Source organism: Lissotriton vulgaris, chromosome 1_1, assembly GCF_964263255.1.
Source record: "Lissotriton vulgaris chromosome 1_1, aLisVul1.2, whole genome shotgun sequence".
NCBI lineage: Eukaryota > Metazoa > Chordata > Amphibia > Caudata > Salamandridae > Lissotriton > Lissotriton vulgaris.
In genome coordinates, this window is record NC_141685.1 from 794,306,877 (window position 1) to 794,320,409 (window position 13,533).

The following is a 13,533-nucleotide window of genomic DNA, read 5'->3' on the forward strand; positions in this document are numbered from 1 at the left end:
GGCCACAGCGCAGACGTATCACTTGCAGCTCAAAGCTCAGCAGGTTGGCAAGTTAAGACTAGTCCAAAGCTGCCAAATTTCCAAGGCCCATCTGTGCGGTTCAGATTTGCCGCCGGGTGTTGAGCCCTAATGAAAACGGGCGTGGTCATGACGGAACGGTTCCGTCATGAGTACAGCTCGACCGATGCTCATGACGGAACCGTTCCGTCATGAGCATCGAAGGGGTTAACAGTGCTTTTCCCAGAGCCTGCATTATGACTCTGTCCAATTTTTTAGGTTTCGCCTGCACAGTGCTTGCGAAAACTCTTGTAATGAAAACAAAATCTGAAAAGGGGCTTAGAGCCCGCTCATTACTTACCTTTACTTACCATTGGCTGACTCCCATGTCGCTCCCGGTCCTTGTCTTCCTATTGGATAGTGGCTCCTCCTGGCCTCCATCTTCCTCCTAGGCGTCGGAGTCTTAGTCTAAGCCGAGGAGCTTGAACCAAGTACTGCTTCCTATGCCCAGTGTCCTTTCACTGGCCGCAGGTACTCTTTATTTAATTTTCCACATGCAGTCTTACAGAGCGCATATGTCTGGAGTCCTCTCCATTCGTCCGCAGCCACATGAAAGTTTAGCCCCAAACTCAAGCCTAGCAGCACCCCTGCTTGTCCCTTCCTATCCCAGGCCTCTTACTCAGGAGCAGCTGTTTGACTTCCCACGCCTCCTTCTCTCCGTCCTCCTGCAGATTCTTGTCGATCAGCTTGGACTCCTCAGCCGCGGCTTTATCCTCGGCGCTCACTGTGCTGCCCATCCTGCGCCTCACCCCCCACAGCTTCCCACAGGACAGGGACCCGATACCCGGACCCGCAGCAAAGAGACACGCAGAGACCGCACAGGGGAGAGCTGTTGAACCGAGAGCTGCAGCGCCCAGAGCAGTCCTGCAAACAGCCGCAGTCTCAACCACTCTCACTGAAGCCCCTGCCCCACACATACCCAGCTCAGGACTCAACTCTATCTGCTATCTCCCTGCTTCCCAACGACCGTCTGCTGTCCCAGTGCTACACTCATGGTTAGGCTTTGCCCACTATCTCCTGACTCCCAAGTGACCATTTGCAGTCCTGGTTCTCCCTGAGGCTCAGTGCGAGGGTTGCTTCCTCCACCTCCGCACTTCCTGACCCTTCCTCTCCTCATGGGCTCCTGCATCACAGGCTTCCTTTTCTCCTCACACTCTTTCTCTGCACTCTTCTCTTGCTATTTCTCCCCTTCACACACTTCCTCTGCCCTTCTATCGCAAACACTCCCTCCCACTAGCTCTTCTCGCAGGCTTAGGGTACCCCACTGTCACCCCGGGATTCCTCTGTTCTCTCCTCTCCAGTCTCTGTTCCCCTGCTTCAAAGTCCCGACACCCCGAACACTACTTCATCGCTTCCTCCAGACTGCCCCACTGTAACATCTTCCCTCACAAACGTCATGTTGCTTGTTTCCCGAAGCAGTTTTAATATGCCTTTTAAGCACCCATCCGACTTCTCTCCATTAAATTCTCCCCTTGCAGGTATCCTCCCTCCTCTCTTGTTCCATATGCACCCCTCAACACCTTACTTGCCATCACATATCCCATCACTCATTTCAACAGCTCATTCCTCCTCACAAACCTTTGTCTTTCCTTACACATTTCTGCGTTTCACTCGTCACACACTAGTCTTGTTACTTCCTCTCTCTTTCAGACTTCCTATTCCTTCTGTCTCTATGCTCCCTTAGCTACCCAAGCACGCCCTATTGATTGTTCTCTGCTCACACATCACATTGGGAGGGAGGGGGTGCAGACCAGACACAGAACCATTTTGTTGTGTGAAAAAGGTGCTTTTTTGAAACAGGGGCACATTACAATAATATACCTGGCAACTGCCTTACAAAACTAAAACCCCACTTTACACCCAATAGCTGACCCCTCCCCCGCCCCTCCGATCCCCTAAACATGCCCTCACCCTGCCATTAACATATAAACAACAATATAATTTATTGTAATTAACCCCTTCGATGCTGATGACGAGCTTAGCTCGTCATCAGCCACTGGGGGCGTGTGCGGATGACGAGCTGAGCTCGTCATCTAACGCGGCTTTTGAAAAAAAGCCGCGTAGGGGAAAAATAACCGCCGCAGCGATGAGGTTAAAATATACACTTTCATTAACCAACATCCTATGCCTGCCTCTCTAAAACTCTAAATCATCAAAGTTCTACAACTGAACCTTATTTTGCCTGCCTACCCTTTCCCTGCCCATGATCCCAACTTCCAACGGTAACCAAAAAACTTCTGCCAACCCTGGCAAACTTTTTTTTTAAAAACCCACACAGCACATGTTCTAAGAGACAATACAACTTACCCTTGCATACCTGTCTCATTCAAAGAAGCCAGAAAACCATAACTCCAAGCTACAGTATGAAAATCCAATTAGCGGAAAAAGGAGGTGGGTGGGAGGGAAAAGTTTTCCCCCCACTATGCTCTGCTCTGTGCCACCAGGTCACCAAACCTAAAATGGTGGCTGGGAGCCCATGCCCCAACCGCCTTATAGGCATTGGGCTATGATTGGGCTAAATATATGTAGTCTAACAAGCTGCAAATCGGAAACCCCAGGGGCTGCCCCGTCCCTCCAAAACTGCCCGTGGGTGGGGGGCAGACCTCCCTTTGGTCGGCTGACCCCCCAAACCTCCCTTTGCTTTGTCATCTAATGTTTTACTTCCTATTTATTCCTCCCTCACAGGCTTTCTCTGTTACCTCTCTTTCCCTCACGCATTTCTTCTTATGCTTCATCTGGCTTCCCTTCTCTTCAAAATGATTTCCTGCCACCCGGTGGCTATGCAATAGGTGGGAGTAAGGAGAGACAAATGAATTTATATTCCCTGGTGCCTGGCAACATAGCTGGCTGCCGGCACTTAGCTTAATTGATCCCAGGACACTGACACAACTTGAGGTGTACCAATGAGTTTTTTAACAGTTCTGGCAGCTTTTATGAAAAGCACTTTAGAGTTCTTGGCATTGTGACTGAACCGGTGCAAGCTTAGCTGCTCTTTTCACTGGCTCATATGGTCTGGGACTACCGACCACCCCTCCCTGTCCTGTGCACCACCACATCAACACTTACAGTAATTAGCCATGCGAGGAGTTTTCTTTGGAAGGCAGGGGGTCTCACGACCCCCCAGCCGTATTTATTAAAATATGAAAACAAATTAAAATTGTTGAAATAAAACATTATTTACACAATCATTAATATGCAAAATTCTGACATTAGATTTACAGCAATGTAGACAGGTATAAAAGAGCTAACCTTAACAAATGTCTAATACAGCGTGTTTCCTAACCGAATCTAACATCCTACGTATGAATTTTGCATCCTGGCATTTTTGGGCCTACGGCAAGGTCGCTAACCGGTGTCAGATCCTTATTATTCAGCTACGCCCTCACGTATGAGTACGCATGCGTGACAGGGCCCGGTTACCGGGAGAGTACGTCCCTCTCCTGGTTACCCCGTACGCTCCGTGAACTCCATTAAACCAAAAGAAGGGCCCTTTCACTCTGCGCCGTTTGATGACGTCATAGTGTAAGTGCGGGGTGGCTAACAGCGCAAGGAAAGCGTGACTCCCTCCCCCGCACCCTTCCAACCAAGCGGATATCCTGCCCCTGAAGTTCTAGGAGAGACCATTGGCCCCTCCCCCTGGGCGATCCCATTCGAGAATGGTGACGCCCCCTAAGAACCTTCAATTGCTGCTTACCTGTAATGACCTTACCGCCACGGGCCAGCATAGTTGACCGACAATCTGCCCCACCCCCCCAAAACTCCTACTCTGGAAGGTCATACCTACCTCGCAAAACACTCCAACCATGCCAAAATATTCTTCGTCAATAACTCATCACCTGTCTCAGTTAGGTGGACCCCATCCTGCAAGTAGAAATGGTCCCCCCAGATGCACCAATGTGGAATACTCTGCAATTGAGGTGTTCGAAACAATTTCTCTATCTTGGTGTTGATCCTCTTTACCGAGTGATTCAACGCCCTTACAAAATCCCTACCCCTCCACTGCAGCCTAGGTATCAACTGAGACCACACTACGGTCCAGCCCGGGCACGTCTTCGCCAGCCAACCTGCTACCGAGATAATCTCTTCCAACAGGACCCTCCTGCCCAGTTTTACCAAATCATTTCCTACCAGGTGTAGGATAACCACTGAGGGCGGCGGGGTGTGTTTGTCGAGTAAATCTGAAAAGAACCCCCTAAGCTGGCTAAGGCAGAGCCCCCCTACCATGAAAGGAAACCTTGAAACCCCCCTGCTCTGCCCTCCGTCTACATTCGCCTGAAAAGAAAACAGGTTTAGCACGTTTAACATACGAGTGACCAACAACCAATACTACATGTGACCTCCTTCTGTCTTCTTGCGTTCGCCGTGATGATGATGGATGCTGTTGATGACCCGGTACCAGCGTCCGCCCTGCGTCACAGGCTCGAGAAACTGAAACATAAACAGAACAACAAGGCAGGTGTCAGGGTGATTTAGTTGTACCTTACAACATGTGCAGCCGCACATAACGTTTATAGCTGTTGGAAGACCATCTCCCAATCCTCTTCACACTGCTGGCATGCAACCCTCTCGCTGTTGCTTCAGTGGCCGCTCCAAATTCTGAATGAATGTGTCCCAAAATCATTGGGATTTAAACCCGCCCTGCTGATTGCCATTGCCAATACTCTTTTTGATCTGAAACCTGGTCAATGGGGTACCGTCTGCATGTATTAACACTGTTCCCACTGCAGCGCCTACTCGTTGCCTGATGAATGCCTCTACATGGGACACCGGGCAGCAAGGATTAGTCCGTGCCCAGTGGAGTACCAGGCTACCCCCCCCGGACATCCTGATCAGTTTTTGATTTCAGTATGGTTACCCACATTGTATCACCCCTTATTTTTGTGTTGTCGAGCCGGAAACAACCTAGCGTGTCCGATTAGTTGTTAGCCACCAGTTCGCTTACTCGTCATGCCCCTACACGTGTCAGACAAGGCATCCAATACTGCTGCCAGCCGCTCCAAACCTATTGGTTGTCTGGAGTCAGCGGTGCTCACTTGTAGCCGCCGCCACCCCCTCAATGCCTTCCGCTCTATGAAACTGTTTGTGGGATCTCTGGCACCTTTTAGCTGCGCAAAGAAAGAGACGGCCGCCTTGTGCCTGCTAGCTGTCGCCGCTGAGCGCCCCTCTTTGTGCAATGTGTCCATGTACAAGGTAAAATTCCCCTCTTGATCCCACTTCTCCGCCCAGTCCTGTCCCAAAAAACAGCAATAAGACATAAATGCCCCTTCGTATGCCGTCCTGGTCCTGGGGGCTAGGCTGGCTGCCACGAGGTTCTGTAGTTGGGGGCACCAATTTGCCAAAGTGTTGTTGGGAAGTGTGCTGGTGTAGCCTCTGCAGATCGTAGATTTTCCCTGAATACCTGCATCTTAAAGCAAGGGAGTGCGTCATCTGTGTTATTCAAGACCCCAGGGACATGTTTGGCCCGAAACTGTACATTCAATTTCAAGCATCTCAGTACAATCTCCTTCATGAGGCGGAGTATAAACTTACACCGCGCTGCCTGTTGATTGATACATTCAACTACGGTCATGTTGTCTGACCAGAAGATCACAGATTGATTGTGCAAATGTTCAGGCCAGACCGTTAATGCAACCCATATTGGAAACAGCTCCAAAAAGCCGATGTTCGCTGTCAAGCCGCCTTCCTCCCACCAATCTGGCCATCGTTGCGCCACCCAATTGTTTCCAAGTATGGCACCAAACCCCACACTGCCTGCAGCGTCGGTCTATTGACCTAACTCCGCCGACGTAGTAGGGGGGCCGCACCACACTACTCTGCCGCTGAAATCCTCCAGGAATGCCATCCATATGCGCATGTCCTGACGAACCTCGACTGACAACCGAGTGCGATGGTATTTTTCCCGCAGGCCTTTCGTGGCCTGCGCGATGGAGCGGGAGAAGAGGCGTGCCATAGGTATTACTCTCAGTGCAAAATTCAACTGACCCACAGTCACTTTCTCTTTGACCAAACATTGCTGTAGGGCAGCTCTGAATTTCGTGATCTTTTCCTTGGGTAACCTGAAGCAACCTTCCACTGAGTCCAACTCAATACCTAAAAATTCAAAGCATGTTCCTGACCCCACCGTTTTTCCTGTTGCCAGCGGGACCCCGAAAGCCCGCATGAGCACGCAAAATTCTTGCAATGCCCACGCACACTCCTGAGAGCCCGCTGCGCCCAGCAAAAGAAAGTCATCCAGGTAGTGCATGACATGATGGTGACCCGTTGTCTGCCTTAAAACCCATTCTAGGAAGGAAATGAATGTCTCAAAGTAGGCACATGACACAGAGCAACCCATGGGCATACACCTATCCATGTAGAATTTGCCTTGAAAGGAAAAACCTAGCAGATGCTGATCTAGGGGGTGGACTGGCAGCAACCGGAAAGCAGATTCAATGTCAGATTTAGCCATCAAGGCCCCAGGCCCAAGGGTCCTCAACATCTCCACTGCCTGGTCAAACGACGCGTACTTGACACTACAAATGCTGTCGTCGATTGCGTCATTTAATGATGCACCCCTAGGTGCTGAGAGGTTGTGGATGAGTCTGTACTCACCCTTTTCTTTCTTTGGGACCACCCCTGAGGGGTGAGCTAACGAAATTAGGTACAGGGATGTCATCAATGGGACCCTCTATCCTACCCACCCGCAAATCTTTGTCAATTTTTGTTGCCACCACAACTGGGTTGTGCCTAACTGGCAGTTGATTTCTACACTCTGGCCTCCTGATATACCCCACCGCTGGGATCCTGAAACCCTGTGAGAAACCTTCCTGTAGCATCCTCGCAGAGGCATGGTCTGGGTACCTGTTCAGCCAAGGGATCATAGCCAGTATGTCAATCGGTGAGTGAACGACCCGCGGGCCCCACCCTAATCCTGCTTCTTTCTTCCCCTGTTGCCTGATGTGTTACCTTTGGAGCGGCAAGATGTTTCTGGGTAGGAAGAGTGGCCACACATATAACATGCGTGTTTGAACTTACACGTGCCTGCTGCCCTAGGGCATCTCCGCCTGTTAAAATCCTAACACATGCCTTTGCGATCCCCACTGCTTCTGGCCTTTCCTGCCGCGTCCCCCCCCCTGCGCTGGCCGAAAGGGCTGTTGGGGTTTGTTGGGATAGCCCTTGTCCCAGCTTGTGCTCGCACTCGCTGCTTGCCCACCTGTAAACTGGCTATACCATGAGATGGAATCAACCCTATCCCAAGACAGTGATTGGTCAAACTTCTTCGCTTTCCTGAAGGCTATGTCATACTCCTTCCACCCCTCCCCTCCATGCTTGTCACTGAAAGTTGTAATCCTACTTCGGTAACATGCCATTTCTGCCTGTACGTTGGGGGGACGCTCTGCCGTGACTGCCATAAAGACAGAGAAGGCCCTAATCCAATTAATCAAAGTCTCCTCCACCCTGAATTTAGCCAACTGTGTCCGCCATTCGCTAGGAAACGTCCAGTCCTTCTGTGTCTTGGCATACTCCATTTCCCTGTTATCTATTAGCAGTGAAAAGATATTGATATACTTGCCCGCCCAAATCAACTCCTTCACCCTCTGTGTAACATGCTGTGCCAGGTTTTCTCTCCTGGAGGGTATTGTCCCTGCCCCTACTACCGGCAGTGCAACCTCCGTACTACTTCCCGCGACTTTCGTTGGTGCAGCACTCTTGTCTTGTCCTACGTCGCCGCCCGAACCTGAGTCCTGAGGAGAGATCGGCGCACTTGGCCCCCCCTCCGCCCCTAGCCATCATGATTTTTTTGGGAAAACCTTTATTGTGCATTTGTAGCAGTACATATACGGGCCTACAACCCTCGGGCCGGCCACGAAAAACTGTAGCAGCACTGTCGCAAGCAATACAATGACACGGTAGCACATAACGAACATAGGCTGTTATCAAAAAGGTACACCATTAATTAACGTGATATCGCGTCACAGGAGCTGTAAGGTTAATTTTGAAAGGTTTTTTCCGGCAACAATTAAAGTCCAACATTGCTGTTCCAATATAAAATACAAGATAAGGGTAGAGAAATAATAAGGCAGGGCCCGTGCAGGTGTAAACACATCGGTGGCGGTATGTCCACCATATAGATAATGATACAAAATCAAGGTCCCGCAGGCAGCATAGGGGTCAAGTACGACCAACAGGGGCATCAGGATCAATAAACTATCTGGTGTGCACCCCCAGCCACCCGCACACAATCGCAACACAGGCCCAAGGCAGGAAGAAAGAGAGAAATCATAGAAAGGAAAAAACAAGGCACCATAGAAACCGAAAATAAGAAAACCCTACCCCCCACCCACCACCCTACACGCATGCAGAGGCTACGGCCTACCCCCCACCCCCAGCAGTGTGTCTGTCGCCCAGTAAACCCGAAATTTAGCGTAAGAAAGAAAGAGGAAAGAAAAAAGGAAACACGATAGTGACTGAATCATGAGAGTAAGAGAAGAAAATCCAATCCCACTCCCATAAAACAGAAGCCCGGAGGAGGGCCAGAAACATCATTACCCAGGCTCCCAGCCCACACCTAACCTCCCACCCAACAACCACGACCCACCAGAGACCATGTCAGATGTAGCACAGAACGAGCAATTATACCAACCATGTAGCCTCCCAGTACATCGAGGGATAACACAACCCAAAATGCAATCAGTTAAATAAAGAAAACCGCAGCAGGGACCCCTCCATCCGCACACACCCCAAGACCAACCGCACGCCGAACCCCCATCCCTCAAGCAGAAATCAGCAGCTGTGCCCACCAAATACAACCCCATGCTGGTCAATACAAGACGCCGTCAGAAGTTCCAAAATAGGTCGAGAGTCCCGATGTCCGGCAGCTAGGCAAGCAAAGTCAGTACAAAGATACATCACCCCTGGCCTGAGCGTTGCAGTCCGTCCGAAAATGGCCACCGCGGGAACCATGCCGAAGGCAAAACAAAGGGACAAGATGGCCGTCCCCAACGAGGAGAAAACCTGGAAGGAAGAGGTGCAGGGTCCCGATCCACAGGGGGATGACTGACCAGAAGGGGAGGCTTCCCAGCACACACAGGAGAGGATACCACCGACTGGGGAGAGGATGAAGTTCCAGCAGCAAGAACAGCAAGGAAGTCCAGCCGCCGGGGTGTCAGCAAGCCATGTGGAAGCAGTAATGGCGGAGGCTGAGCATCAGAGTGCAGGGTGGAGAAAGACAATGTATCCCCCTTCGCGTCGGCAGACAATTCAGCAACACTGTCGCCAGAAACAATCAGCTCCGTGGCAGGCGCCAGCTGTAACATAGTATCCGGGCCATGGATAGTTGCAGGCAGCTGGTGTCCCGGTGTGGAAATCACTTCCTCAAACTTGCGGCTCAACTCTCTAGCAATTTGCCGACATGTGGATCCCAGATCCACAAGAGCCGCCAGGACCTCCATACGAGTCGGGGCCCGCTGCGGGGCCTCACAATACGGCATTTGGGTCGATGTCCCCGGAGAACAGGAGCGGGGCGGCGCAGGCAAGGCAGGACATCCAGGGGACAAAGAAGCAATCATCTCCCCAAGTCCGCCATCTTCACTACGGCCATCCGGAAACAGAAGGGAGGGGGAGAGAGACGATCGAAAATCGGGATGCTGCAGGCGGGGGCGCCGGCAGGGGAGCAGATCGTATATCCGAGTGGCAAACAGCATGCGACCCCTCGCCGCTAGTCTGAAGGCGGCCCCCGGCGCAGGCGGCACCGCCAGCCGGAGCCGAGTCAGCCCTCCAGCCGAGCCACTTCGGAAAACAAAGGGGTTAGGGGTCCCAACCCGCCAGCGCCCACCGCATCCAAGTCCGGAGAGCCCCGGGTGAAGAGGATGACCTCGCCGTTTCACTCCACCGGCAGCAATTCTAGTATGAGGTGCGGCGCCTCCCGTGTCAGTCCTCCCAACGCAGCGTCATCCCGCAGCGGCCATCAGAGCGAGGTCCAGGGGGATACAATGGCGAACGGCTCGGGTTACCGTATCGTCGTCCACACGGCCAGTAGAGCCCTCGGAGGAACGCGGTCGTGGTCTGCGCGTTCATGCGGTCGTGGCGCCGCGGCTGTTTATCAGGATTGATGACAGGATACCGGTGCAAGAGTAAGAGGCTCGCGGAGCTGGGAGCCTACACGTCCGTCCTGTCGGCCATCTTGGCTCCTCCCCCGCCATCATGATTTTTGCCACCATTTTTTGCGCCTCTTTGGAGGGATCCTCAGAGGAAGGTAACACCCCCCCAATCCCCAGCCAGGGGAGTACTGCTGCAATCTGAGCTGCCAGCTCAGGGGGCACTTGACCCATTCCGGGAGGTGCCATTACTGGGGTAATTACCGCCGGGACCCCCAACGGGGCTGAGATCGAGGGATTCGGCTGTGTGGCTGGAGCCGTTGCCACCGGTAAACTAATTGGGGTTGGTGGAGTCGGAATGATTGCTACCAGAGGTGTGGGCACTCTATTGGGGACCCTCCCAGGTGACCCCCCAATTACTTGTGCTTTGGGCACCCGCCCATTACTCTTCTTGACTCTGCCCCGTGTCGGCAAAGCATCCAGTTCCCCCGTGGGCTGGGGGGGGGGGCACTATAATTTGCTTGGGTCTCCCCGATGGCCCCGCCTGATCATCCAATCTCTGACTCAGCTCCGCCACACTCTTCCCCAACCGGTCCACTGTCCCCATTCTCCTGTCCATGGCTGAAATCCTGCGTATCATGCCCTGCAGCATAAGTTCCATGCGGGTACGCTAAGCGCCGCACCCCCTCAACATTCCTATATCTTTGTAAGTGATGTACAACCTACACTCAATGTCACCAATGGGCACGATGTGCCTTGTACCTGTACCAAAGTTGGAGGCTCACAGGCTGGCCGTATGCACCACGCAACTGTGACCGCAACACACCAGCTAGCCTGGGTGCTTGGGCGAGCGCTCTCTAGCCCGGCGGCCTGACAGAAGCAGTGAAATGCAGGCCTGCCCGTGTCCTCGGATAGCGACGTCCACCGTGACCCTCTCCGGCAGCTCCGTCCACAGCGCCCCCCGAATGCAGGCCTACGATGAAAGGAAAGTTACAACAGTAATGGCTCCTCGAGACAATGGACCTCGTAGTTGCAAAACCCCAAGCCTTTGTCCTGCACACTGTTAAAAGGCCAGTGCAATATTAAATCCCCATTCCCTTGCCCTGTCCTATTTCACTAGCGCCCTGAGAATTAAAGTTTTGCAATAAAACCCTTGCAGAGTGTAGAATACTATCCCCTAGCGCTGTGCAGATCAAACAAACAGGGAGCGTCACAACTGGTCTCCCATCCGTGTACTAACCAGGGCCGACCCTCCTTATCTCAACCACTCCAGACAGTCTTTAACTACTTGCAAACTCGCAATTTGAGCGTAAGTCAAAATTACCCACTTAATTTTGCTGTTTCTGGCTGAAAAACTTTTAAAGAACCCCTCACCTTAAACACACGCCCCTATGATGAGGAATGCTGAAGCTTATATGCAGTTCCTAACAGAGCAACCCTGGGGTCTCCCACCCAGATACTAACCAGGTCGACCCTGCTTTACGATTGTCACAACCCAGCTATGTGAAGTGAGCAGCGTGAGACACTACAGTAAGCAGAGCGCGCTGAGTCGACGATCAGAGTCCCGATAACACTGTTCGCGCTCCGGTACTTGTCCCCGCTATTGCCAAAACCTCAATCACCAGCGCGGGCCTCCCTGCCACCAGCTCCCGATGCCTTACTAAATGCTCTCCGCTGCCAGCCGAGCACGTGTCTGCTGCTGAGTCCCCCAGTCCACGGGGAAAACGTCCACAACCTCGAGGGAGCCGTCGAATTGGGCCGCTCCTAAAGTCCTGCGAGACCGTCAACTCAGGAAGCACGTCCACCACAACCTAAAAAATAAAAGACAAATTATTCAGCCCCTCGCTGAGGGGCACGGAGCGGGCGTGGGGATCGTGGGGTCAAGAGGGCGCCTCCTGCGTTCTCCAGGCCTTTTATATCTTTGTGAAACTGGGGGGCTGACCAGCTCCCGCTGGCCTGCCTCCCCCTGGCCCCTCCCCTTGACTCGGAAGCACTTCTACTGCTTTCGGGTCAATGGTGAGCCTGCACCAATCGGTGGTGGGAAGCCCCTGGCCGCGTCATCAGGACGCTGCAAAAAGGGGGGGGCACCCCCCACCATCGAGGATACGGGGGAGGGGGGAAGCCGGGCCCAGCCATACGTGTGAGGGGGCCGAGCAGCCCCCCTTTCCTTACCATGCTTCGTATTAAAGGATTAATGCTCGTTGGTCTTCCTTGGTTGTTGGTATAGAGCGCTTCATAAAAGCACTAGTTACATTGCACAAGGACATTTCAGTTTGTTTTAAGGAGATTATGTGTTTGACCAGTATTACAGAATGCTGAAACTTGTACCTGGTTCCCCAAGTCGGCAGCTCTTTCCGTTATGCCACATGTTTATAGTGATCTGCAACATGGAAAAAAACATTGACAAAGCCAAAAGATTTTGCATAGGGGAAATATATTGGTTTTGCCCAGGGTGTTAAGTTGGCTGGGTCCTGCCTGTGATCTGCACCGTAGTTTTAAACGTGTCCCTATCGGGGTCCCCGTTTTTGCCCTGGTTCACCCTCAGGGTAAAAAAAACTTAACCCTGCAGCAGTCCCACCCTCCACTGCCTCTAATGTAACTTCAAAGAAAAGCATTGCAGTTCTTTTACAGGCTCATCATTTCAGAACTGAAGCATTTTCAATGTTATGTACAAGGAAGCCCTAGTTGTTTATTTGTGCAACTAACAACCATTGATAAAGCCAATAGTCCTGGCTTGTTGTAGATGCAATGTTACTTCTTGTATTAAATATCAGAATGGAATAACAAAAGCATGCATTTGTGAGAACCCTCCACCATCCATCCACCCCCCTTTTTAGGTCGAGCAGACCTAACCCTCAATGCGTGAGCATTGATGGTGTCTGCTTCAGACCTAATGTTACCCGTATTTAGGAATGTGGACAGCAGCCAGACGCGCGCCTGTTCATTGTCGGATTTCACCGCGGGAGCGCGCTGCTTGCTGTGTGTGCAGTGTCAGTTTCATTCTCATTAGTTTCGTTTTCCCGAGGACGGCTTTGAATGAACACGCTTGCTCCGGCTTTGAATGACCACGCTTGTTTTTAGAAAGTAACGTGCATGTTCATGCCGTTCGCCTACTCAAAAGCCATATCCAACCAGTAATAATAGGGGATTTAACAACTGTACGACTTTACTGGTTCCCGCTTACGGCACATAACAACCTAACTCGAAGTCTGTGTAGTCAAACGTTAAGCAAACAATAGTTAGTTTCAATACGGGACATGGAGATCATTCCACACTGAAAATGAAATAATTTCACCAACAAAGCGCCCTTCTGAACGACAATTAAAGTTATGGTCAAACTGTAGTTCTACGAGTAGTTTGAGGAGGTTATTAGTGCCTATGGACTTGAGGAACGTATTTT